The sequence below is a fragment of the Somniosus microcephalus genome, chromosome 14 (assembly GCF_052327205.1).
Source record: "Somniosus microcephalus isolate GS21.2 chromosome 14, FLI_Smic_1.0, whole genome shotgun sequence".
NCBI lineage: Eukaryota > Metazoa > Chordata > Chondrichthyes > Squaliformes > Somniosidae > Somniosus > Somniosus microcephalus.
The window spans coordinates 13,545,662-13,557,750 of NC_141000.1; the positions used below are offsets into that span (position 1 = coordinate 13,545,662).

Consider the following 12,089-nt stretch of genomic DNA (forward strand, 5'->3'; position numbering starts at 1 on the left):
TGGGGTTAGCGCCCAATTAGAGGCGTTAGAGGGTCTTGCGCCGGAATTATAGCTGGTAACGAAATTGCGTTGGGCCCTACCATCGGCGTTAGCCGGTAGCGCTGCGCCGGCACCGATGACGTCATCGGTGTGCGCAGCGTCCCGGTTGCCGTGGTAACCCGGCCCCAAGCCCAAATTCAGTTGCGGCCGCCTCGCCTGTGGCAGCCGCAACCAACGATTGTTGAAAGGGATGTTACACACCTTTGCGCCGGCGCATAAAGGTGGAGCGGCGGCCGGCCGCTTTCCCGGCGGCCGCCTGCCCGCACCTCCCTCCCCGGACTCCTCCACTACCCCCCCCGCGGCACTGATGTGTGTGGCCCGCGAGCCCGGCTCTTCCCCGAGGTGCCGGGCTCATTTGTCGGGCGAATCGACCGGCCAGCGGTCGGCTGCAGGCAGCTCCTCCTTAACAGAAGGAGGAGGCCTGCAGTACCCCAGCCTGCCGCACCGCCTCGGGTACCGCAGCGGTGGATTAGCGCCTGGAAACTGCACTGAACGCCCATAGTGAGGCGCAAAAACCCTCCATTAGCGCCCGCCGCCATCTGGGCCCGGGGCAACCGAATTTTCGTCGGGCACAGCGGCACTAACGCCGGCGCAAAATTTCGGGCGCTAAAGCCCTGGCGGACCCACAACTGAATTTCTAGGCCCTGTAGTTTTAGTGTGTTGTGTTGCATTATGGCACAGGTACTTCCTTCAGTATAATAAGGCCATGTCCTAATTAACAGTCCTGGTGCCAACACCAGATACACGTTGAAGTTATAGCACCTCCCTTCCAGGATAAATTGGAGACAGTATTAGACAGAGCAAAACCTAAGGTACATTTTGAAGCCTGCTGTACCTATGAAAATGTATCCTTTTCTGTAAAGGTATTATGATTTTATTAAATCAGTTGCTTTTCACAGATTGGCTCCTGGTCTATAACTGGTTATTTTACCTAATTCTGGCCCAAATTACTTGCACTAAGACAAATTGAATAATAATATTCATAATGTTTAAAGTGGAAACACTCAAAAGAAGCAGCACAGAAAACACATCAGTGAAATAGAACATAACCTTAACTATATTGTTGCTTTATCAACATAATCCTAGATCTCTTATTCCGAGTCAACAACTGCCAAATGTGTTTCAAATTTCTGATGCAAACGTCAGATTATTTTCAGGAAGCAATGTGTCTTTATCACCTGCTGTGTCATTACTAATTGCTTTTAGCCGGACCCTACCAGTGGTTGAGGATAATCTATAATAACACACACCATATTCTGAATCAGTGCCCTGCAGGAAATTGACTGTCATCTATGCATGAAGGCTATAAGAGGGTCAGAGCTGGTAAGCTTCAAGCAATAGTCAATCACACATGGGACAAAACCTTTTATTGAAAACATTTTTTCCATGATGTTAAATCTGTAGCAATGCTTTTGGCAATGCTTTCTGATTCTGGGGGAAAAAAATGTGTTTAAAGGGCCATTGAGCCAGGGTGGCAAAATCTCTTTTTTGCTTACATTACTCTTGTTTGTTTTAGTCTTTCTCATATGATGTTTTCCCTGTCATTTTCTTAGTTCCTTTGCCCAGCTGTAATCACTTGGTTAGGCTGCGTGGATTTTCATTCATTATTACATAATCATTCCTGCTAAGACATCTGAGTAACACAGCATTATTGTTGTTCTTCAGCCAGGCCACCATCAAACATATCTGTGTGCTGTGGGGGGTGCAGGCATTAAGCACCATCGACTCTCGCTCACCAACATCCACATTTGCTGAACGTGCATCTCCATTCAACCAATCTGCAGGTCAATTAGTTAGCAAGGCTGCTGTCCCAGCTGGAGAACATTTGAGTGCAAAGGTTACTTCCATTTTACATATAGTTAAGGTCGCAGCCAAGACCACCAACTAGATAATCACAGTGCCTTTTCCCATGAGTTGAACAAAGCAAATATGTCAGAAAAAAAAATGAAAGGTGTTTTCACTGGCAATGCTTTAATCTTGTTTGTATTCATGCTGTGTGCCATACATATCCAAGAATATCTAGTTCTCAATATCCTAGGCAGTGCAGAGGTATTAACTAATGGTTGCATAATAGCAAAGATGAGCCCTGCAAATCACTGTTAGATCTAAACTGAGGTCAAGATCATTTTTTCCCCCCGGACCATCTTATTTTACCTCAGGATACCTTGAATTGCATCCTTATTCCCCCATCCCTACAACACACATATATACTGTATTAGAGTAGGGTAGTTAACTAGGGACTACTGTAACCATTTCAAACTACTACTGAACAAACACCTCTGCTGTATTTTACTAAACAAGCAAAATGTTCAGATATTGGAGACATTTTTGGATGTAATATTAAAGTGGTTCTCCCAATACCTATGCATTTGCTGAGGCCACATTACATTGTTTTTTTTAATCGTTTATCATATCTTGGCCTGAAAGCACTGAACTATGCTGAGGTACAATTTCACCTATAAGGAAAATTAACATTAAAAACAAACAGATTACAAGTTGAAATAGGAAACCTGTAAAATATTAAACAACTAACAGTACAGCTATAAACATTTTTAATTTAACATTTCCAAAGTTATTTTGTTTGCAAAGAGAAAACATAAGAACTAGGAGCAGGAGTAGACCACACAGCCCCTCGAGCCTCCTCCACCATTCAATAAGATCACAGCTGAACTTCGACCTCAACTCCACTTTCCCGCCCAATCCTCATAACCCTTGATTCCCCTAGAGTCCAAAAATCTATCTTTCCTAGCCTTGAATATTCGCAACGATTCAGCATCCATAGCCCTCTGGGGCAGAGAATTCCAAAGATTCATAACCCTCTGAGTGAAGAAATTCCTCCTCATCTCAGTCTTAAATGGCCGACCCCTTATCCTGAGACTATGCCCCCTGGTTCTAGACTCTCCAGCCAGAAGAAACAACCTCTCAGCATCTACCCTGTCAATCCCCCTCAGAATAGTATATGTTTCAAAAATCTTGTAGTGGTGTGTATTCTCAACATAGCATTTACAGAAGGGTAAAAATGACAGCCTAGTTGTGTATATGTGTGTACAGTAATTTAACAAGCTTCAGGTGCAAGGCAGACTTGGGGTGGGCTAGTACAGTCAGAACGAGGTGTGCAGCGATTTTCCCACTTGCTCCAGGGAATATTTTTGGATTGGAACACTAAGGGCTGGATTTTGCCAATGGGGAGCTTTTGGAGGCGGGACTCCCACTTGTCGGGTTTTAGTCCCGCCTCCATCGATGTCTGGCCAACCCACGCTATTTTCCCTTGATTGACCTTGTTAAGCCCGCCCAGTGGGCTTAGCAGACCAATTAAGGGAAAGCCGGTTACAGAGAATGTCAGCGTATGACGTTTCATCTGTGAAGCTGTCAAACACTGACATTCTCTGTAGTTTGATGAGTTCTTGAATTCAAGGCCTCATCAAACCTCTTTCTTTTGCAGAAATTAGATGGTTGTTGCACTGGAGAATGCAGCGGCCGTCTGTCATCTCTACCGCAGAGGAGCGAGACTCTCCGCATACCCACCGATTGAAGCCAGCAGGAAGAAACAAAGGTAAGTAAACTTTTTCTAACACTTTGCACTTACCTCAGATACTCACCTCTCCACACTTGCACCCATCACTTACCTTCACAGCGCACTTTTGGACCTCGCAGACCCACTGCTCGCCTCGGTGACCCTGGCGGGTTTCGGAGCGTTCGGGAAGCCCGCACTTGTGAGGGCAAAAAGGGGATAATCCTATTTTCTGCCTGTTAACTACCTGTTAACAGGCAGTTAAATGGCTGCAATCCCTTCTCGTCTCCAAGGAGACGGGACCCGGCGCAGAACGGCTACCCGCCTCCTGGCAAGATGGCATGGAGGTGGGTTGGGGGCGGGTTGGACACCCACCCCCAAATTCTGCCATTTTCCCGGCAGTCCCGCCTCCAAACCCGCCTCCCCAGGGCTGGGAAAATCCAGCCCTTTTTCTCTACAATTGGGGACCAGAGGTGATGTGTGTTCTGATTTTTATTAACCTGTCTCTTCTCTTGTGTGTTATGCAGTTTGAGAGTGGTAGTCTACTGCATACATTTCCAGGAAAAGTGTCCAGACTGCTTGATATTTTCCCATTCCTAGGTGGAGTCCATACAATGAGCACTCATATATCCCATAGGTACTTCATCTTTCAGCATTTTACATGGCTCATTCAGTACATACAAATAAAACATTTTCTCAGTGTAGACAGTGTGTAGAGAGTGCAAGTATGTAGGGTTTTTTTCTAGGCCACCCTTGACCTATACAGAATTGAAGCATATTTGATACACTGTAATTTTCTGGATACCTGGCTTTGTAATTTAGCAACAGTCTGTTATCTAAATGATTTTATAATATAAAATGTCCTTTTAAAGATATGAGTATAAAGGAAAAGAAAGTTAAGAGCAGGCTGTCAGGTCTGTCAATGCTTATCCTGTCCACTTTGCAATCTTGTGCACCAGTCTCCACAAATGCTAATAATTCCTGAAGGTGGCAAATAAGATATTTCCTGTGGCCAGTTCCAGATGAAACTCTGGAAAATTTCTCCTGCTATAAAGTCTCACAGATAAGACATCCAAGTTCATATTTTTGCATGGATCACGTGGCAATAAATCGCAAAAAATGTAAAAACTATTTTGACAATTTTTATTATGCAGGATTTGTACAGTATTGTTTAAATATCATTGCACAGTTAGATACACCATACTGTCCACAGTGAGGTGCCATTGTCTTTTCTGTGTACTCTGTAATACAATGTATGCAATCCATTAAACTGCACAACTGATTATTCGCAGCATTTATACACTTCTCTGGATTACACATCCAACAGGAGTACATACAAAGTATGCTGTAATTCAAGGTTTAATTTAGAAAAATGTTGCTTTATGTTTACACAGACAGGACTGTTTTAAATGTAGCACTGATTGAACTCCAGTTGTTAGTGAGCAATGATGCATTAAACTGTCCTGTCTGTATAAACAGTGATATAAATGCAAGTTGCTGCATAAACAATTTATAACAGCCATTTGCAAAGGTGAGAGCAGGTCAGGAACGTTTCGCCTGTGAACTCTGTCCATGAACTGCAGAGCTAAATGAAAATGACATATTTTACTAAAACATAATATGACAGATTTGCAAAGAAATTAGTGGAGGGGGACATGTGTCCTTCAAATACAATCCACTTATATAGGTTACCCACAATAAGTATACGCACTCGAGTGGAGAAGCGTGGCCTATAATAAGATAGCTTCATTTTTGAAGCTGTTCGGGTTGATGACACATTTACTCTCTTAAATAATAAATGCACGCTGAGAATAATTAATCATCCCATATTATCCATCTGGGTGCTGAAAGAGATCAACGAATAAGTCAATAGTCATATTCCTCTTCATTGGAAAATTTCAATTGGAATATTCAATTATAGAATTAGAGTGCCTAACCACTGGCTTGGGGAAGAAAGGAATGAATCAATACAAAATATTTTGAGCAGCCTAAATGAAAAAAATTGACAATAGTGGAGAATGGACATGAAATATCAATGTTATCCAGATGCTTAACTTTGCACAGCAAACCAAAGGAATATTATATAATTTCTATTTTACTAAAAGATTAATATACCATGAACAGTTGTAAATCGCAGAAATCAATGCTTTTCTATTTCCACAAGTTTAAAAAAACACACTGAGGATTTGAATTACAGCTCAGTGAGGATTTGGGGTAGGTTTTCTTGTTAGCAATTCTCCTCATGTTTCAGATTAATGCATCCTATTCTCAGGAGAGGCTGGGCAGCGAAATTTGCACTAGTTCTTTTCAGAAGCCGAACCTATTCAGACCATCACTTCGTGAAAGGAGGTCTTGAAGCGAGCAGGAAAGCGACTGGTATTTCACCACGAGGAAAAGGTTAAAGCTTTTGTAGTTCGGGCATTTTTTTTTAAACCAGCACCCCTGCTGAACTTTTTTTTTCTGTGAGGTACACAGAATGAATCGCTTGCGGCGAAAGCGTCCCCTTAAATGACTGATCAGCCGGCAGTATCAGCCAAGTGCTACTATTCGAAAGGTTTACTCTTGTTTGACTGAGCTTTGTAGCGCACACCAATGGGGTCAGTTGCCATTTCACCGTGATAGATGAAGCATGAAAGGTGCCTTGGAGATACAATGGAGTGGAGCAAGCAATTCTCCAGCATCGATGTAACTCTGGTTGGCAGAATACCTGCTGGTTTGCAAAAGCCAGACTTAAAGCCGGTTGCTGCGTGTTTGCATTGCGACCCAAACATTCATCCATTGCCGGTCCATGCACAAAATGGACCAAAGTCTATCAGCCAGCGTTGAATTCTGTGTTGGCAAAAGGCTCATTCACTTGCAGAACTGACACCGAACTTGTACGAAAACTGTCTTTTTTTTAAATGAAGCTAATCTCTTGCGCTGCGGATGCGAAGGAATTTTAACTGACATTTCAAATTATTAGAAGGAAAAGGCAGCAGGCTACAAGGTAAGATATTTCCTTAGATTACATCGGGTGGGGAGCAGAGACAACTCATTTTCCAATAATGTTAAACAAAAAAGTGGATTATGAAGTATTGCCTGCGATTTATTTGCAAAGCGGTTGCTTTGTTTCCTTAAAGTATAAGGCACCATTTGATTTTAAGATTAGTAGAATAAAATACATGTTCTCAAATGCATTGCCTCAGCAGAACACTTTAATTGCTGACAAGAAAAGTTAAAGTAATCCCCGGTGTGCCGTGTGTGTTTTATAATCTGTGGGTGGGAGCATTTGGTTACTTCCAGTCTGTGTGAGCTGGAAGGGATTGGTTTGAGTGCGATAAGGTCACTCCAGACATTACTGCACATTGGATGCATTGTGCAGGGAGGCTGTTGCCTGTATTCTCCCTCTTGTATCATTACACGCATTTATTTGTCATATGAACATAAAAACCTTCCTCCAGGCGCTCAGTCAGCTGCTTGGCCCGACTGGGAGAGGTCGTCCGGGGTTTCTGGTGTTTCACAGAGACGCCTCGCCCTGTGGAGCGGGGGCTGGTTGGACAGGTCGGTGCTGGGTCCCGCTCTGTTGAGGGGCAGAGAATAAAATGGTGAAACAGAAAAAAAAAACCACAACCCTACTTTCAAAATAAAACGCCGCGAAATAATACAATTCAGTGAGAAGCGAGTTAAGTCTCGGTCCGATGTGTTAACGTCGGTTTCCAGACTTCACGGCGCCCTGTCGGTGCCCCAGACTGGCAATGAAGCAGCCGAGACCCGCAGCCCCGGCCAGACCACAGAGAGCCCGGCCCGGCCCGGCCCGGCTCCCGGCAACCAGAGGAGGGACACACTGACCCGGGACAGGGGGAGAGACTGACCCGGGACAGGGGGGGACACTGACCCGGGACAGGGGGGAGACACTGACCCGGGACAGAGGGAGAGACACACTGACCCGGGACAGGGGGAGACACTGACCCGGGACAGGGGGGAGACACTGACCCAGGACAGAGGGAGAGACACACTGATCCGGGACAGGGGGGGACACTGACCCGGGACAGGGGGAGACACACTGACCCGGGACAGAGGGAGAGACACACTGACCCGGGACAGAGGGAGAGACACACTGACCCGGGACAGGGGGGGACACTGACCCGGGACAGAGGGAGAGACACACTGACCCGGGACAGTGGGAGACACTGACCCGGGACAGGGGGGAGACACTGACCCAGGACAGAGGGAGAGACACACTGATCCGGGACAGGGGGGGACACTGACCCGGGACAGGGGGAGACGCTGACCCGGGACAGAGGGGGAGAGACACACTGACCCGGGACAGGGGGGAGACACTGACACAGGACAGAGGGAGAGACACACTGACCCGGGACAGGGGGGGACACTGACCCGGGACAGGGGGGGACACACTGACCCGGGACAGGTGGAGACACTGATCCGGGACAGGGGGGGGGAGACACTGAACCGGGACAGGGGGGCAGGGGAGACACTGACCCGGGACAGGGGGAGACTGACCCGGGACAGGGGGGGGGAGACTGACCCGGGACAGGGGGGGGGGACACTGACCCGGGGCAGGGGGGTACACTGACCCGGGACAGGGGGAGACACATAAGAAATAGGAGCAGGAGTAGGCCAATCGGCCCCTCGAGCCTGCTCCGCCATTCAATAAGATCATGGCTGGTCTGATCCTAACCACCAATCCACTATCACAGACAGGGGGGCAGGGGAGACACTGACGTGGGGCAGGGGGGGACACTGATCCGGGACAGGGGGGGACACTGATCTGGGACGGGGGGGGGGGAGACACTGATCCGGGATGGGGGGGGGACACTGACCCGGGACAGGGGGGGTGACACTGACCCGGGACAGGGGGAGACACTGACCTGGGACAGGGGGAGAGACACTGACCCCGAGGGGAGACACTGGCCCAGGACAGGGGGACACTGGCCCGGGAGAGGGAGGCACTGGCCCGGGAGAGAGAGACACTGGCCAGGGAGAGAGAGACACTGGCCCGGGAGAGGGAGACACTGGACCGGGAGAGAGGAGACACTGGCCCGGGAGAGGGAGACACTGGCCCGGGAGAGAGGAGACACTGGCCCGGGAGAGGGAGAGACACTGGCCCGGGAGAGGGAGACACTGGCCCGGGAGAGAGGAGACACTGGCCCGGGAGAGAGGAGACACTGGCCCGGGAGAGGGAGAGACACTGGCCCGGGAGAGGGAGAGACACTGGCCCGGGAGAGGGAGAGACACTGGCCCGGGAGAGGGAGAGACACTGGCCCGGGAGAAGGAGAGACACTGGCCCGGGTGAGGGAGACACTGGCCCGGGAGAGGGAGACACTGGCCCGGGAGAGGGGGAGACACTGGCCCGGGAGAGGGAGACACTGGCCCGGGAGAGGGGGAGACACTGGCCCGGGAGAGGGAGAGACACTGGCCCGGGAGAGAGGAGACACTGGCCCGGGAGAGGGAGACACTGGCCCGGGAGAGAGAGACACTGGCCCGGGAGAGGGAGAGACACTGGCCCGGGAGAGGGAGAGACACTGGCCCGGGAGAGGGGGAGACACTGGCCCGGGAGAGGGAGACACTGGCCCGGGAGAGGGGGAGACACTGGCCCGGGAGAGGGAGAGACACTGGTCCGGGAGAGGGAGACACTGGCCCGGGAGAGAGGAGACACTGGCCCGGGAGAGGGAGAGACACTGGCCCGGGAGAGGGAGACACTGGCCCGGGAGAGGGGGAGACACTGGCCCGGGAGAGGGAGAGACACTGGCCCGGAAGAGGGAGAGACACTGGCCCGGGAGAGGGGGAGACACTGGCCCGGGAGAGGGGGAGACACTGGCCCGGGAGAGGGAGACACTGGCCCGGGAGAGGGGGAGACACTGGCCCGGGAGAGGGAGAGACACTGGCCCGGGAGAGGGAGACACTGGCCCGGGAGAGGGAGACACTGGCCCGGGAGAGAGAGACACTGGCCCGGGAGAGGGAGAGACACTGGCCCGGGAGAGGGAGAGACACTGGCCCGGGAGAGGGGGAGACACTGGCCCGGGAGAGGGAGACACTGGCCCGGGAGAGGGGGAGACACTGGCCCGGGAGAGGGAGAGACACTGGTCCGGGAGAGGGAGACACTGGCCCGGGAGAGAGGAGACACTGGCCCGGGAGAGGGAGAGACACTGGCCCGGGAGAGGGAGACACTGGCCCGGGAGAGGGGGAGACACTGGCCCGGGAGAGGGAGAGACACTGGCCCGGAAGAGGGAGAGACACTGGCCCGGGAGAGGGGGAGACACTGGCCCGGGAGAGGGAGACACTGGCCCGGGAGAGGGGGAGACACTGGCCCGGGAGAGGGAGAGACACTGGCCCGGGAGAGGGAGACACTGGCCCGGGAGAGGGAGAGACACTGGCAGCTCACCACTCAAACCGACCCTTTCCCCAGAGAGCAGGCAACAACTAACAGAAATATAACAACACAACGATCCAGCACAGGGCTGGAGTGCCGGGTTATAATGGCCCGGGGCGGCAGGTTTTAGCAGACAGATTCTTGGACCTTTCCGCCACCCAGAGACACCAGGAAGTTTACTGCAAACTGGAAGCTCGCGTTAATAATCGGTGTCGGCAAAGCAGATTCCGAACAAATCCCCGCCCCAGCTTACGTTTCCTGTCAGTCCCTCCTCATTAACTGGCTGGCTTTTTTTTCCAGCACTGAGGCTGGAACACCATTGCCGCATTTTCATTTTGTTGAATTAGTGAAAATAAATGTTGGAACCTACACTCACGAACAGGACTCGGTGCCGCACTTGGAGCTCTGAGCAGAGTGTGAAGTGGATACTGTTATTCGTAGTGATATTAAACGTAAGTAGCTTTGACACGGTGGTGCAGACTGGGTGGCTCTGTAAATACACTGAAATCCCGTCTTTCCAGCTAATGCACTCATTCATCTTACTGAGTGTTGGCCCACCAGGCGCAAAGTAGGGTCGCTTCTAAGTATCTATTACACACACAGCCTAGTCAATGTCATTTGGTTCAAAAAAAGGGAAAGGGTTGGAGGTATTTGGAAAAGCCTCCTAAAATGTGTGGAATTTCCTTCGAGCCTAGGTTTAAGCCTTTGTGGATTATAATAGTTTCTAAACACGATGTAGAATCGCTAATACTACAGCGGTATCAATCAATCAATGCCTTATAAAACTGTCAGGACCTTTCTGTTGAAGAACATGCGGTGATATTGGGACATTAACAAAAGGCAGCATGAGAAAACATCCAACTGTATTGTGACCAGCCCCAGTATTCTCAACTCTTCCTACCGTGTGAGGAAACGTTTCATCATTCTTTGAGTAAAGATGTTTTTCCTGATGAGTATTTATATTTTCAATGCACTTTTCAGTTATTTGGATTGACGCTCTCCTGGCTAACTTTGAAATGATAATCCTGGTTTTCCAGGCTTATCAATATACCTTTTAAACATATTTTCTATCCATCAACAATGTTCCCCTCAAACCCCTTCTTCCCTTCTTTCCAAGCAGTAAAGCTGACGTTTCTCTAATTTACCCTCATAACTAACCTCCTTTAACCTTTCCAATGCATCTATGTCTTTGTGGCATGGTGACTAAAACTAAATGGAGTACTCTTAAGTTCTGCGGATAATTGTGTGTCAGTGCCACGTGGTTTTGGGCACAAATTTATACAAACATGGCAGGACAACTTGAAGGGCCTTCGACCTGAACCGTTGACTCTGTTTCTCTCTCCACGGATGTTGCCTGGCCTGCTGAATTTTTCCAGCGTTTTCTGTTGTTATTTTTAACTTGGAAGAGTACTGAGAATATTAAAGCCCTGAGGTGTGAGGCCCCACCCTTCCCCAACACTGGGGTCATCTGGCACCAGTTTAATTTCAGTCTAAGTGTAACCTGACCTTAGTACAACGTCTTTAAACTTGTATTCTACTGTTCTGGCTACATCCAAGCATTCTATTAGCTTTTCAATTGCTTTTCACATTGTATGGACATAGAAAGTAATGTGCCTCAATGACTTCCACACCCCTTTCTAAGCCTCCCATCTCCTAATGGCTAAGTTCCTAATTCACATCTTTTCATTATATACTCTTGCTGTGTGGTGTTTTAACTTGCATGCAAGACTTTACTTTTATCAGTTACATTTATTCTGTGATTTGTCTGTGCAGTTGCATAACTGATCTAAATCCTTTTGCAAATCTTCTGCGACATCCTCTACATGTTAGTGTTGCCAGCAACCTTGATAAGCTTACAGTTGCTTTTGATACCTACAACATTTATGGAGCTTAGAAAGAACAGGGATCCAAAAACTGACTCCTGTTGGACTTAACTCAGCATTTCCCCAAGTCTGACATTACACCTTTCACCAGTACCCTTTGCTATTTTTACCCAGCCTATTTTTGCCTCATCATTTGCAAACACAGCGTGGCATTGTAAAGAAATAGCAGTTGCATCACATTATCACAAAGCACAGCTTTTATACGGTTTGCATTTCCAAAACTGCTTTTAACATTCTCACTTTTAGCACACTGTAACATGAGATATACCTCAGTGTTTATTTTAAG

General features: G+C 48.7%; 1 protein-coding gene across 4 annotated transcripts in view; it reads left to right on the forward strand.

Moving 5' to 3' along the window:
* Positions 1-4,857: 4,857 nt before the first annotated feature.
* Positions 4,858-12,089, forward strand: part of LOC147107338 (FERM and PDZ domain-containing protein 4-like) — a 506,420-nt gene continuing 499,188 nt past the window's right edge. For all 4 annotated transcript variants that reach the window (XM_086006256.1, XM_086006260.1, XM_086006258.1 and 1 more), the window contains exon 1: positions 4,858-6,536. The gene's annotated coding sequence lies outside the window, so the exon portion shown is untranslated. The remainder of the gene's footprint in view (positions 6,537-12,089) is intronic.